The 16,243-nt window shown below is 42.0% G+C and overlaps 1 protein-coding gene across 7 annotated transcripts in view; it reads left to right on the top strand.

Moving 5' to 3' along the window:
- The window catches only part of Pde1c (phosphodiesterase 1C), a 429,787-nt gene that overhangs the window by 188,007 nt on the left and 225,537 nt on the right, over positions 1-16,243 (top strand). The gene's annotated exons all lie outside the window — the stretch shown is intronic.

Below are 16,243 nucleotides of genomic sequence, written 5' to 3'. Positions count from 1 at the left end.
AAGGAGAACCTTCTGGGCTGTGGTTGGCTGAGATGTGATACAGCTCTTCACAGGTTCGGCTTGTGCTGCACTGGAATTGTAATAAACAGTTCCTGAGTCCTCTTCAGTGAGTCGCCTGCTTTATTCATCCCCCAGTCGCCGCTGCTGCTCTAAATTGAAATTGATTGTAAGGTGTAGTGTAACTCAGTGGGTAGACCGCTCATGCGAGCAGATCCTGTGGATTTGGAAGCTTGTTACTGATGTGTTGTCTAGTGATTTTGCCAGAACCTTGACCAATAAAGGACAGGACTGTGTGGGCAGATGAGAGGTGATGTTTCCTGGGGACAGGCACAAAGGCTTTAAATGTACTTTAGATTCTCTGTCACTAGAGTCACTGAGGAAATGCTGCTTAGCTACATGCACATGCATAAAGAGCCTTAGAGTAATGGTCGCCTTTTGATTTGACTGTCAAAAGGGTAATTGAAGAAGAATCTGTCACATTCTCCAAGTACCTACTGCATGCCCAAGGGCCTGGCCTGGCTCTGGGCTATGCTTTGCAGGAACTCTGGTAAGGAACCTTGAAACTATTTTGTGCACACTGGCCCTGCCTCATGTGGATGCAACACTCCAACATGCATACTTTGCATTCGTGGTTCCAGCATGGCTTATCAGTCTTTGAAGAGTGGGGTGTCTCCCACTGAAGTGCCCTGCAGCAGATGGTGGTTGCTGGTACAGAGGGGCATGGGTATTTGTGCATGTATACAAGTGGGGAACACAGGGAAAGTGAGTGGAACCTCTCAATAATGGAATAATAAAGTGAATTTAGGAAATTTTATGTGCGCCGTGGTTGAATTGATTCACTAATTCACATTTTCTATGATAAATGTTTAAAGTGTACAATATGATGTTTTGATATAGGAATGCATAGTAAAAGAATTACTATAGTGAAGAAAATTAGCATATCATTTACTTCACATACAGAATACTCCATTCATTGGTTCATCATATTTTGTTTGAGGCAAGGTCTCACTCTGTATCCTAAGTTGACCTGCAATTCCCTCTGCAGTGGAAGTTACCCTAAACTAATGGCAATCCTCCTGCTGTTCAGCTTTCCGAGTGCCAGGATTACAGATTTGAGCTACTGTGCCAGATTGGTTCATCTAGCATATATTTTATTGTTTCATTTTCATAAACCTATTTGAAAATGATGGCACATACAACCTACGGCCTCTTTTAAGTTCTCCAGCAACATTTTTTGCTACTTCCAATATTTTTTCCTTACTCTCTAAACTTTCACTATGGCTTTCTAGTTGTAATTCTAAAAGTGACCTTCACTGCTTGGGGGTGGGTAGCTCTTCTTAGGAAGAACTTTGATCATCTTTTCATTCATATATATATATTTGAGGCTTCCTTAAGGGCACAGACCACATGTGCATCAGGGAGCTCTGGAATGATGCCGGACAAAATGGATTAATTTCAATTTGCCCAGGAAACGAATGAAGAGAGTTGTAGATACTACCTGTAGTGACAGTACCTGTGCTGCACATACTGTGCTGACATTTTCCTTTGGGTCTAGCTTATGCTACTCCTTCCTCTCTGGCTAAAACTTGGTCCCTCTGGCAGTTCATGCTCTGAGATTTCTGCCTTCTGTGTGTCGCATAGCTGCTTCGTCTTTTTTCCTTTCTCTAGTGTATTACACCTTCTGGTATTTTGCTTTCATCTGCCACATGCCTGAAATGTTGTTGCCTCCTAGCAAACATTGTTGAATGAAGTATTGCTAACTGTTCTAACAGACTAAACCTTTAAGTTGATTTCCCCCCACCCAAGACTATTGGTGATGGCACCAGGGGGAGGGGTCCCATGGTATCCTATGCACTTTGACCTTGAGTTGATTAAAGTAGAAACAGAAATTATTTTCTCATAGCGTATAGGCTCAATGTTTTATATACTAAATAATGTCATAGGATCTTCCCAGGCCTTTTCCAGGAAAGGTGAATTAATTTTGGAAGGGCCAGGCTTGGGATGTCATGGTGGAATGCAAGTCAGAACAAGAGTGCTATCATTTACAACAAATATACTTTGTACAAATAATGTCATCAACTATTCCTGTCTTAGTGGCCTTCAGTAAGCAGAATAATTAGGGATATAATTAGCACAACTGCCAAAATACCCTATGATACTGAATTTGGAAAGTCCATTTCAAAGAAATAGGCATGCGCCGGCCTTTTATTTGCCAAGCCTTTGTAGTCCTCAGTTCAGTCTAGAAGACTAGGGTTGGCTTTTCATGGTGTTTGAGTTCAGTATTACAGATTTAAGTGGATTACATCAAGATAAAAACTATTAGTGCAAACAAGATTTGCCAGTAGTTTTCAACAAAACATTTTTAAACAGCCATTTATTATCCACTTTTCTAATCAGTATCATCTAGTAGAGATTCCTGTGTTCTGTGGTTTCCAGATAAAGTCTGCAGTCCAAAGACACATATATGCAACTGGGCTATGTGAGCTAGTGAGGGGAAAACTGGCTACAATTTGAAGGCTTCCTGGAGGTTGCTATCCTGTTAGAAATGCCATTGGCTTACACAGCTGACTACACACTTCTGTCTTGTTTAGGATGGTTGGGTTCATGGTAGTAATTGCATGAGAACCACTGAGCATGAGATAAGTTAATCACTCAGGTTGGAGGGTACCATAGTCTTCAGTAGTAAAATGTGATTATCATTTTTTACATGGGTTAGTCAGCATTACCTCAATTTTATATTAAAGGGAGACAGACAGGTGGGTGGGAGTCTTAAGAAAGAGCCACTCAAACCTGTAAATGTTCAAATTACTATAGTGACTATTTAGGAAAGTGTATTTTTGTATAGCTAATTTGAATGCTATTACATTTTTTTATTGTGTTACAAAAATATAGATTGCTTTGTACCACCTTTATTGGTACTGAAATGCACATTAATAAAAGGATCAGTTTGAACTTTTCTACTTTTAATATTTTTCATATTAAATAGATCTCTGCCCTACTGATATATTATAAACAACAAACTGTTCTCAGCATAGTGACTTAAAACAGTCATTTCATTTTGTTCATGGTTTCGTGGGCTAGGAGATTCAGGTGGGATTTAGCTTCATGGTTTGCATGTGATCTAACTGGTGTCAGCTGGGGTTGCTGGATGTGGAGCTTCTGCTGTGAAGAGAGCCCCTTCATTCCTAGCAGGAGCTTTGGCGCTCCTTGTCTGTGCCTGCCTGTCCAGCCTCCCCCCCATCTCTCCACGGAGCTTTCGTTCCCCAAATGCTTCCATGTAGCTGCCTCCAGCATGGCAGTCTCAGGGGGTTTATGCTTCTCTTGTGGCTTCTGGAGCTGGCTGGCCTCAGTGGCAGCAGCAGAAGCTGCTTGTCTCTCGATTGTGACCTGCCTGGGTTGAGACTCTGATACAGAGCCACTTCGGCCGTGTCTTACTGAGCAGTCCTACCAGCACACCTAGATGCTTAAGAATCTGTGGCCTTCTTTAACCCATCTAGCTGACCTTCAGCCTTTTTCAGAATGACTTTGCCTGAGACTTTTCTAGAAGCTCTGGATCACCTTCACTAGATGAATGGTATAGGTAATTAAATGTATTGTCCACTTAATTGTCTAGTTAGGCACTATTGTGCTTGACTGTGTGTTCTCCAACAAGATTCCTTTGGGGTGGAAATAGCTGAGAATTGTTTTTCACGTTAGGGACAAGTGTATCGTTGTGAGTGACAGTGGCTTGTTGAATTCTAAATGTAGTTAGTTAACTTATTATTTATTTATTTGTGAGCGCATGTGTGGGGATGCATACATCCATGGTGCTCATGTGGAGGTCAGAAGACAGTAAGAGCTGATCTTCCATGATGGGGTTCAATCTTAGGTTGTCAGGCATATCTTTACTCTGTGAGCTGTCTTTTCAGCCCTGGCTCCTTTCCATCACTGCATTATTTAGTCAAATAAAGCTGCTGGTGTAAGAAAACTAAATGGTATGCATGATTTACAAGTTTTCTATTGTGTAGGTTTGATTTGGACGTCAATGAGAAGATAGCCAAGAATACATGAATGATCTTTTTTTTTGTTGTTTAGAATTTTCTTGCTGTTTCATTTCACTTACACAGTTATTTAGTGTTCAAAGTTATCTTAAAGAAAAATCACACACCTGCTTTCAAATAATTATCACCTTACTCTAGCTCAACAGAAGGAGTTATCTTTCTTGAAGTAATTCATAAAGTATAAGTCAGATTTTAGTTCAAGGGAATGTTCGGAGTCTCATTTTTAGCATCAGTGGAAAGATACTCATTTCTTCCAACACCAGAATCCCAGTAGAAGGCATGGTGTTAGGTGTGTTCCTTCTGGGCCAGCAAGGGCACAATAGGTTGGTGGCAAGCATCTTTCTGTATAGAACACCTCACTGGACTGGATTTTAACTGAACAGCATTCAGGGGACCTCCCTTCCACCCCCTGCTTTTGCTGTTGGGATCAGGCTTGTCCAAGAGGCCCTGTAATTCCAAGGATGTTGAAATGGTGTTTTGACATCTGGAAAGGACTATTGAGTACACCTGCTTCCCAGAAAAATTCTCATCAGGTTGTTCTCAATACAAAATCAGCCTCAAGTCATCAGGCTGGGCTCAGAGAACTTTAGGTCTTTGAGGAAGCATGCCAGATCATTAGAGGAGACTCACAGAGACCTAGAAATCATCTGGTACTCCTAGGCTGCTCTTCAAGAATGAGATTTCTATCCAAGATGATGAAACAATCTGGATCAATGTCTGATTTTCATGATATTTAATTTTACTGATACATATTTAAATAGTTACATTTAGATAAAAAGTAATTTTTTAAGAGATTATTTATTTTTATTTTATGTACATTGATGTTTTGCCTGTATGCATGTCTGTATGAGGGTATCAGATCCCCTGGAACTGGAGTTAAAGACAGTTGTGAGCTGCCATGTGGGTTCTGGGAATTGAACTCAGGTCCTCTGGAAAAGCATCCAGTACTCTTAACTGCTGAGCCATATCTCCAGCCCCCTTGATAAAAATTACTAATGAAATTACAATTTTCCAGAAGTTTTCAATGGGAACGTTTTTTTTTTTTTTTTTTTTTTTGTTTTTTGTTTTTTGTTTTTTTTTTTTTGGTTTTTCGAGACAGGGTTTCTCTGTGTAGCTTTGCGCCTTTCCTGGAGCTCACTTGGTAGCCCAGGCTGGCCTCGAACTCACAGAGATCCGCCTGGCTCTGCCTCCCGAGTGCTGGGATTAAAGGCGTGCGCCACCAACGCCCGGCTCAATGGGAACGTTTTTAGATAGCCATTTTAATCTCACCTTTCTGATGAGTATCATTTCCCGTTTAAGATTTGTATGTCAGCTACTATCTAATCTGTGATTGGTCAGCATGTCAAGGGGAGAGGCATGAATAAAACCTGAGTGAACTCAGCAGCTACATGGCCAGCCTTCATGTCTACACTGTGGCAGTTCAGGTATTGATCAAGATGTATTAGATTTGGAGTGTTAAGCCTTGCTAGATAATGAAGGCCTGTAATGTTTAGCATAATAGTTTTGCTTGTTTGTTATTAATTGTATCTCTACTTAGTTTAGAAAGAAGTTCTGTTTCTAACTATAATTGAGTTATAAATTGGAACAATTAATGAGCTTCTAAGTTTGTTTTTGACAATTATATTACATTGAGTCACATATATAGTTCTTTATAAAAATTTTCCAATGAAAGAATTGTATTTCTGTTAACTTACTAAAAACTGGAAATAAAATGAGAAGTAAAAATGCTTTTGCAGACATATCTGTGTGCTTTGTAGATGAGACCCAGGTAAACAAAAGAATTAAAATAGAATACGGTGGGTCTAAGGCTTGAAGGCCATCAGACAGCTGGGTCTGGGTGGGGGCTTGTGATGTCATACATTTCTCTGACTAGATCGCCAACAAAACACAGTGCTGCTTGCTCTGCATGGGCCTTCAAAGTGTAGGCACGGTGCAGTCTAGTAGGATGGCTCAGAATCTTTTCTTTTTCTTCCTGTTTTCAGTTACATTTAAAATGTATGTTCCTTGATTCTTTGGATCTTTTTTTCAAAGAAACAAATGGCTCAAAAAACATTCTGGACACAAGAATGCCCTGGATATTGACATCTGTATAAATACTGTCGAAGTGGATGTTGTAGTAAGTAGGGAAGCCTCTCCCTGAAGAGGGGCCTCTGTCTGCTGCAAGGCTGATGGAGGAGTCCCCCACTCCAATTATCCTGTACTTTCCCTTCTTTTGGACTTTAATGAGGCCCTGTAATCACATTTGATGAGTTCAGTAAATGATCTCATCCAGGGAATAGTGCCCTTTGTCAGGTCCCCATGTCTGCCTTCATGGATTCACTTCTTCCGTGAGTCATCTACTCATCTGCTACCCTCACTGCTAATAATAGAGTGCCAGGTTTGAGAAGTGGAGAGGTGAGTGTCTGGCAGTCTTTGGGAAGGCTACCTGCTAAGCAGTTATGTCCTTATGTTAGCAGGTGCATCTCAACTCTGCCTCTCATATCCTTCTCCAGGTATAATATGATCCTTCAGTAAATGCTGAAGTTCTTTAGATATCTTAAAAAGGTTTGGTGGACTTTTGTACCCTGTTTTTGCAAATAAAATTGTCAGTGAACATCTGAGATTAAGTTAACAGAGGCGACATAGGATTTATTAAGGCACGTGTTTCTCCATAAATTCACAATTAACCATGCATTCTGTGGTCTATTTAGCAGTACTGCTATTTAGAACCTAAGAATTAATGAAGACACTAGGGGCAAAAGGATCTTCTGAGAGGTAAAACCCTTTCAAATATTTTCCTATATTCAGGATGATAAATAAACTCTCAAAGTAGTATGAACTGATGTGTTATCCGTAATGGCGTCTCTAGTTTACATTTCCAGTTGCCAGCAGAATTAGGGTGATTTTGCAGCAACTGTAGATAGGTAAAGGTACATCAGAGAGAGCAGGGGGTGGTCCTGGTTAGTGTACAGATCAGGGATGCACATGATACTTAGCATAGGAAGAACTGCTACAAGCTTTATAATTTTGGATGAAACAGACTGTGGGAGAAAAGGGAAGGGTGGAGAGTCTGCATAGATAGCTTTGGTCACAGTTCTGAGTAGCAGGCAACTACCGCTCACTCTGTGGCTCCTCTAAAGCATTAGTAGGAGTCTTAGAGTGTGGAGCCAGAGAAGCTGGTTAGCGGGAGATGAGAACTAGGCAGGGAGGGAGAGAGGATCCAGGACTGTGGCAGGTCAAGTGATAACTCTTGGGGATATGTCTAGCTACTGGTCACAGGAAGGATTTTGGCACTGAGCTGTCATTTTCTTAGTTAAGAGGAACAACTGGGCGCAATGCAATGTCTTTATGACTGATAATTGCTGGCCTTCTTGTGCTCATCTAGGGTCAAACCCTGAGTCTTTTGATATGTCCTTGCGTGTTTCTTCAGCATTACCCTGGTTTTCTTCCTTCTCATCTGGCTTAGTAACAGACTGTGTGCCTTTGCTTCCCATGGTCTGGTCTTTATTTCCACAATCCAGATACATCATCCTTTGCTTAGTGTATTGGAAGTCTCCCTAATCATTCCTGTCTTTGGGTGTCTTTATTGTCTCACTCCTGCATACCCATGTCTGACTGTTTTCTCTACAGCTTCTCTGATTGCGTTTAAAAACAACAAACATACATACATGCATACAACAACAATTAGTAAGGAAAAGAGGCCATGAATTTGAAGAAGAGCAGTGTCTTAGTAGGATTTCTATTGCTGTGAAGAGACACCATGACCATGCAACTCTTATAAAGGAAAACATTTAATTGAGGTGGTGGTTTACAGTTTCAGAGGTTCAGTCAATTATCGTCATGTCAGGGAGCATGGTGGCCTGCAGGCAGACATGGTGCTGGCTACATCTTGATCCGAAGGCAACAGGATCCGAATGAGAGAGGGAAACTATCAGTCAGTTGCCCAGCCCTCTAGAAGTTGTATAAAAGTCTTTTGGGGCCTATTCTAAGGACTGAATAATTTTCATGGTGGGAGTAAGTATTGAGTTTCTAGATTAATGTGTTGTTGTCTTCCTTCCTTATAGAATTTTGATTTTTAAAATTTTAGCTGCTTAAATCATAATTTTCTCCAAGACTCAATTTAAAAGCACGGTCTTTCGTTTGTCTTCTTAGATACTTCCACCTAAAATGTACCCTGCTCTCTCAGTTCTTACTCATTGACTCCTGTGTACAGGAGTTAGATGTTTGTTGTTCTTGGAACAATTGTGGGGTTTGAATTTTTTGAGTGAAGAATGTACTCTGCTGAAATATGGCGGGTATTGCAAGTATTTATTCTTAAAAATTCATTATATTTTATTTATTTGCTTGCTGTTGTTTTGGGTGGTGGTGGTCTGTGTGTGTGTGTGTGTGTGTGTGTGTGTGTGTGTGTGTGTGTGTGTGTGTGAGAGAGAGAGAGAGAGAGAGAGAGAGAGAGAGAGAGAGAGAGAGAGCACATAAGCCTGCATGTATATGTGCTGTGGTGTACATGGGCAAGCCAAAGGACAGCTTGTAACAATTGGTTCTCTCCTTTCACCGTGCTGATCCTGGAGGTTGAACTCAGGTCATTAGGATCAGCAACAATACCTGCCGTGCTATCTCACTGCCCCTGGGGTTATTTCTTAAATGTTGTCTGAGTTTATGAAGGGTGAGAATGGGACCCTCAGCTATTGTTAGCATGGGTGAGAACTGAAGTCAGTGCTTCTGTGTCTACATAAGCTCTGGTTGACAAATGACTCATGCTTGCAAATGGTTTTGCACTTCCCTGCAGAATCCTACATCCAGACTCCCATTTGGCTCTCACACTGGCCAGCATGGTGGCCCGTGAGGTCAGCAAGACAGATGGCATGCATGGCAAGAATGTGAAAGTGTATCCTTGCTTGGATCATTGCCTTTCTTTTCTCTTTCAGTTTCTCCACTGTGGGCCTGTAGCTTTGGGTGGAAACTCATAGTCCTTTTGCTCTACTCAATGCTTCCAGCTTTATTTTCTCTCATTCTGACCACCAAGCTGGGGCATGTTCAGGGCAGTGTCTCTCATATTTGAGGAGGATTCTTTTGAATGTTGGAACACGTGACTGACTATTTATTGCTTGGCTCTTCTGTGATGTTTTGCAGAGTGGGTTTCAGAATCATTTTCTTAGGTTGCATAATGAGGCCCAAGTGCATCTCTAAGAGTGTCAGCAGCTCCGAAGAGGGGAGATCAATGTGCTTCTCAGGCTATGCCCAGAGTTTAAGTTTCCAAGGGAAGCGTGTCTCTAGAACCATCCTAATGTCAGTGCCTGAGATATGAAAGGGTGGAATCATCCAGTTTGATACAATAATTGCCGAAGCCTTCAAGCTGAGACCAAATTCAACCTCCACCAGCAGCTGCATAGCAAGCAGCTTTCAGAGCCTCTGGAGACACTGAGTTGATCAGTGTAGATCAGTGTTCTTGATTTTGATACTGTTGATGTGGCAACTGGCCTGCGGGTATATCTCAGGCATCTCTGCCTACCCACCACGGATCACTCGCTACTCTTTGCTATCCCTTAGTTGTGGTAATCAAAAAAGGATCTCTGGGAATCAAATTTACTTGTGGTGTAGAACTATATGACTAGCTTAAAGATTAGTAACAAGGTTTTGGCTTTGTCTTAGTGTGGTTGACTGTGCCACGTTGTCCTTTCCCTGCCACAGTGTCTTCACTTGATATTGAGATGAGGATATACATTGTTCCTTTAGGCCAAAACCCAGCATTTTCTGGCTCTAATTTTTGGGGTCTTGCCGGATTGTTGGGTACTCTGTACTATGCAATGAAATTACCAGAAGTAGCATGATTTCCAAATAGCATGAAGGTCACTGGGTAGGTAAGAGGATCTGTGCCCAGAATGATGGCCTTTTGGCCATCAATCACATTACCTTCGGTTTAGATGCTTATCATTTTGCCTCGCTAGGAAGACCTAGCCATGGGAAGAATGTCAAAAGGATAGTTGTTAAACTACAGACTTTGGCAAGAAAATCCATTATCTGGTGAGTTTATTGTGTGTAAGGTACTCCACACACATCATTATCATCTTATTGCATCATTACAATGAGCATCCTTTGCACAGAGAACTTAAAGGAAATAAGACACTAGCTTGAGATTTCAACACAGAAAACATGTTCCAATCAGAGTCTAAATTCATATCTTTTAGGTGTGGAAATTTCCTTGAATGTTCCATCCCTGTGGTTTTATAACTTCTTGCAGATGTGGAGATGCTATTTATATTGGGTAGTTTAATGTCAACTTGATACAAACTAGGGTCATCAGAGAGAAGCAAGCTCAACTGAGAAAATGCTTCCTTAAGAATGGGCTATAGGCAAGCCTGTAGGGCATTTTTATAATTAGCAATTGATTTGGGAAGGTAAAAGGCCATGGTGGGTGATGCCACCCCTGGACTAGTGGCCCTAGGTTCTCTAAGAAAGCGGGCTGAGCAATTCATGAAGGGCAAGCCAGTGAGCAGCATCCCCGCCATGGCCTCTGGATCAGCTCCTGCCTCCAGGTTCCTGCCTTGTTTGAGTTCCCGCCCTGAATTTTATCAATGGTGAACTGTGGTGTGGAAGCTTAAGCCAAATGAAACCTTTCCTCTCCAAGTTGTTTTAGCCATGGTGTTTCAGTACAGCAGTGGTAATCCTAGACAGGACACTATTTTTCCCTTCCTCAAATGATTAAGTCTACAGAGTGAAAAGTTCAGAAGGATGCACCCATGAGACTTTGTTTCCCTCCTCTGCCTGTCGTTCTTTCCATTTTTATAAGATGGGGTCTCAAGTGGCCCAGGCTGGCCTCAGTTCTTTCAGGTAGATGAAGATTTCTGCTCCTCTTGCACCAACCTAGGGAGTGCTGGGAGTACAAGCGTTTACCACCATGCCTAATTGATATGGCAACCAGGGTTGAACCCAGGACCTCTTGCATGCCACTTCTGTTCCTTCCTTAAGAGGACATTTTCTGTTTGAAACCTTTTTTGTATCTGTTCTTAACCTAAAAGTTGAAGCCCCCGGGAGAGTTTAATGATGGCATGTTTTTTAAAGAGCTATATTTATACAAAGTGATTCAAGTGAAGGAAATCCTCCCTCGCCACCTGCTTCTTCTTCAATTTTACAAATCATCTATTTTGTGCTTAACATCTTCAAGCATCCTGAAGCCACGTGACCAGTCATCCAGAAATCCGTAGCTCTTTGTTCATAAAAATAGAAACAGAGAAAAGGAAATTCATGCCACGTTTCCTATCCTCTGGTTGATGTGTTACCACCTTTCAGCATTCATCAGATCATTGCTTGAATTTTTCCCATTCCCTCACCAAGTGGAATTTGGGCCATTTATTCCTTTAGTTTTTGGAGGCTAGGGAAAGGGAATCAGAATGAAGAATTGCAAGTAAGCTGGATAGAGTCGAGTAAGTAGAGGATGTGCTTTGAAAAAAATCACATCTGTGGTGTTGTTCAGCTAAAGAGTTATTGGGGTAGAAGTTTGGGGTCAAGAGCAAACGGTTGGAGTTTTGGGTACTTGGTCTGAATTTCGAGTCCTGGCAGTATCCCTGTATGATGATCAGGGGTGTGTATCGTTCCCTTTAACCACTGGAATCTCTTCTCTCTCATCTACAAATGGAATTGCTTTCTAGGTTTTTTTTTTTTTTTTTTTTTTTTTTCTCTTGGTATTTTAACACAGGGTCTCTCTGTGTAGCCATGGCTATCCTGGAACTTGCTCTATAGACCAGGCTGGTTCTTTCTAGGGTTCTTATGAGCCCAGAATGAAATAGAAATAGCACGTATAAATTACATAAGAATTGTTGGTGTTTGGGTAGCAGTTAGTCACTGACTGCTTGGGCCATTCCTCAGAGAGGCCATCAGGGTTCAGGAGCTGGTAGGCAATGCTCTGTTATGTCTCAGGTCATCCAAGACAGCTGCTGAGATTAATAGGCCTTGAACTTCAGTGGTTCTGTGAGAGCAGGGCCAGTCCTATTTACAAAACGGATAAATTAGCATCAATAAATTGCCCAGGGTACATGGAACAGCACTGAAAGAGGGCTAAGAAGAGGGCAGGAGAGCAAGTTACATGGCCCTAAAGTAGGAACGAAGTTTTCCAGGGCCCTGGTTAGTGTGGCTCTGGGATTTCTCCACATGGGAAGGCACTTACTCTCCATATTCTCTGATAAGTTTCTATTTTTTTTTTTAATTAAAAATTATTTTCTCTAAACCATCACAGTGTAAACAGCACTGTATTTCTGTGATCCACACATGCATTCTAGACTCAGCATGCCCAGCTACTGGACCTATGTTTGTTAAAGCACATGGCCTTTACAGATTACTTGCTTTTTCTAAGTTAGTAATTTTCAACTGAGTGGAGAAAGTCACCCCAAAGGACTTTGTCAACGTGTAAAGACATTTCTGGTCACTTTTCTTTAAAGCCCCACTTACTGTTATTATGTGTATGTGGTCACCAGCATCATGACACACATGTGGAGGTCAGAGAACAATCAGACACTCTATCTGTTGTTTCTGAGGCTTACTACTGGCATATAGTGGATTGACACCCTGGCTGAGAAAATAATCAAGAATTATCCAAAATATTACTAGTGCTGAGGTTGAAAACCTTGATTAAAGCTTCTCTTTGGAACTAGGGAGATGGCTCATCGGGCAAAGCATCTACTAAGCAAACACGAGGAGCAGTGTCCAGATTCCTAGCACCCACATCAATGGTAGCTTGCTGGCTCACCAATAACCCCACTAACTCTGGCGGTGGATACAAAGGATCCCCAGAGCAAACTGGCTAGCTAGACTAGCCGGATCATGGAATCCTAGGTTCAAGTGGTAGACCCTATTTCAGTATGTAGGGTGGAGAACAGCTGAAGAAGGCACCCAGAGTCACCCCCTGACTTCCACACATATAGGCACACACTGTAGGTATACCTACACATACACATATGTGAAAGTGAAGCTTCACTTTTTAATAATTTAAAAACAATAATAATTGGACATGGTGGTGCATGTCTGTTGTCCCACTTCCTTAGGAGGCAGAGGTAGGAGGATTGTTTGAGCCTGGAAATTGAGGCCAGCCTGGGCAATATGGAGGACCTTGTCTCAAAACAGCAAGAACCTCAACATGGGAAAAAAAAAAAACAGGAGGAGGTGGGGGAGAGAGAGGGACAAAGAGGGAAAGAGGGAGGGCAGAGGGGAGGGAGGGAGAGAGACAGACAGACACACACACACACACATGAGAGATGAGAGAGAGAGAGGGAGGGAGGGAGGGAAGAGAGAGAGAGAGAGAGAGAGAGAGAGAGAGAGAGAGAGAGAGAGAGAGAGAGAGAGAGAGAGAGAGAGAGAAGCATGAATTCTAATTGGTCTTAATAATAGAAACCAGGAGTCAGATACAGGGGCAAATGCTGAAAGATCAGAGAGACAAAGGAGCAAGCCACAGCTACCACCTTTTACTTCGCCAGCGCCTCAGCCTGAAAGAGACTGAGCTCCTGTCTCCTCCTGCCTTGTATTCCTCTCCCCATCCAGTCAGACCACATCCTGTCTCTACCTTTCTAGTGCTGGGATTAAAGGTGTGAGATCCCAAGAGTTGGGATCAAAGGTGTGTGCCACCACTGCCTGGCCTCGATAGTTAATTAGTGGCTTAGCTCTGCACTCTGATACACAAAATATCACCACAAGGGAGAGAGAAGTATTTACCTTATGAAACTGTTGTGAGTTTAAATGAATAAAGATAAAAAACTATGTGTACTTTCATGACTCAATAAATGGACATTATTTTAGCTATTATTAATTGTTCCATTTTAGCTTATAATTTGCTCAATGCATCACATTGATAGATTATATTCCACAGCATATGTAGCTGAATATAAGATTTTACATGTGCGGTAAGTGCACTTAAATTTTCCAAGAAAAACATCCTAAATGCTTTTTGTAATGCACAAAAGGGGATTTTCAAGTAATTTGGAGGGATAATGTTTGGTTTACGTACATTCAGCATACTCTGTCCTGAAAAAAATAAGAAATCCCGAGTTCCATATGCTAGTCTGCTTGTTCCCCCAAAGCATAAAATTACAGATCTTAATAGAAACAGTTGGTATTATTGCATATTCACCAAGGAGGCAATAAAATAAAGTATCCTATGCATGTGGGGTACAGAAAGGAAATTACCAAAATACTTTCAGCAAAAATTAGTAGCTGCAAAGCAAGCCAAAAAATAAACCGAGTCGATTCCTCCTTAGTATACCCAGGCTACAGAATTATCCACTGAAATTAGTGCTAGCCCAATAGCAAGATGGGTCCCTTGGAAAACAGGCTAACTAGGGAATCCTGCAAGCTGTTCTTGGCTTTGAGATCCACTATCACCATGTTCTGCCACTAGGGGACCAGATCCCCCACCACTGGCTGTCTTTTTGCCTAAGTGTAAATGGAAGTCTTGTGGATTGACTTCTGTAATCATCCCCTTACTCTGCAGGATGTGTCTATCATCAGATCATTATCAAGGGCTCTGTAGGATTCACATAGCAACTAAAGAACTTAAGAGAACTGGATGATGATGACTGCAGTGTACACTGTAAGATCCTCTCCTCCTGCTCTTAGGCCAGACCCACAGTAGTTCCTTTGTCACGGTGCCAAGAGGATGCTATTAACTACTAGCGTGCCATGCTGTTAGTAACAACGCGCTCTTTAATAGTTAGTGATGCTCGCTCATGGACCATTATTAAGAAAAAGGTGGCAGGGAGCGGGAGAAAATGAACCCTTTGGGTAAAGTTAACCCTGCCCAACTGTTAGGTAAACAGAAGCATCATTCCTTCAGGAGACAGCTGCCCCTCTTGCAGAAATGAAAGATCCTTATAAGGATGCTGTGCTCCTGACAGTAGGCTGGTGCTGTGGAGGCCTCTGAGCACAGCCCTCCACTAAAACTGTTTTGTGCCCAACAGGGTATGCTAATGCCATGCTTTCACCTGTCTGCTTTGCATCTGCCTCTCCTGCTGATTTCACCACAGCAGGAAATGTGCTCCTGGGGTGTGATTTGGGGACTTCAGGAGGAGGTCTGATGAAGCCATTGTGAAGCTTAGATTGCTCCCCATTTAGCATCATTATTTTGAATAAAAAGAAAATTTCCTCAAATTCGTCCCTTGTGTAAAGAGTGAATCCTGTTTAAAGGAGGCTTGTGGTTTTAGATTGAGAGGACAGATGAGTTCCCAACCTTGGCACCGGTGGCCTGCGTGTGTCACTGGCTCATGTGCGGCATTGGAGCAGCATCGTTACACCAGGAGTCCACAAGCAAGGCATTGCACGGGGGCATTCAGAACAGTGAATTGCAGGTCTGAGATCCAAGCTCAAATCAGGTTTCCCTTCCTCTTTAGCTCTGGGATTCTTCAAATAGTTATGTACATAATATTCTCAGGGGAATGGCTGCTCACAGTATCCAGTGCATGGGCTGTAAAATAAGCAAGATAATGTATATATGGTATGTGGCCAGTTCCAGGCATAGAGTAAGGGCTTAATAAACATTAGCTGCTAATTCACTGTACTGCCTCCCAATAGCAGTTAATGGCCATAGAATACCATCCCCCATCATACTTCATAGCAAGATCTTATGAACTCCCTGCAAAACTTGATCCTTTCTGGGACTCCCTTTGCTCCGTGCAGTCCCTCAGATTCTCATCCATCAGGATTCATTGGAAAAAGTGCCAGCAAATTATATTCCAGGGTGGGAAAAGCTGCTGTCTCATGCTTCACACTGATCCCCCAAGGAGTGGAAAATAAAGTACAGGGCTTCAGAAAGGTGACCCCAAATCTGATCATTTGAACTGGAAATGCCAGTTGGCATTTCTTCATTGACACTCCTCTGGTCCCTGTATTCATCCTTTTACAGTATTGGGTTATGTGGGTCTGTGGGAGACCTAACAGGTTTACCCTAGATACAGATTTAAGATCTGTAGGATGAAAGTCAATCAGCATGCTTCTCATTAACAGTGCTTCTGAAAAGGTAGATGAAGAAAAAAATTGAAGTGTAGTGTTTCTTTTTAAAAGTGAGTTTTACCAAGAATACCAATACAATTATTGATGCAAAATTTGACTTGTCAGACTCCACTCCCAGACTCTTACTTCACTTACACGATGGGATGGGTGCTGAGTGCAACCCTGTATGGCCACAAAGCCAGAGACATTGAACAATCAACCCCACAAAGAACAAAGAGTGCTTCTTATGTTCTGGG

Source organism: Peromyscus maniculatus, chromosome 3 (genome assembly GCF_049852395.1).
Source record: "Peromyscus maniculatus bairdii isolate BWxNUB_F1_BW_parent chromosome 3, HU_Pman_BW_mat_3.1, whole genome shotgun sequence".
Taxonomy (NCBI): Eukaryota; Metazoa; Chordata; class Mammalia; order Rodentia; family Cricetidae; genus Peromyscus; species Peromyscus maniculatus.
The sequence above is the reverse complement of the archived record's forward strand: the minus strand, read 5'-3'. Positions and strand labels throughout refer to the sequence as shown.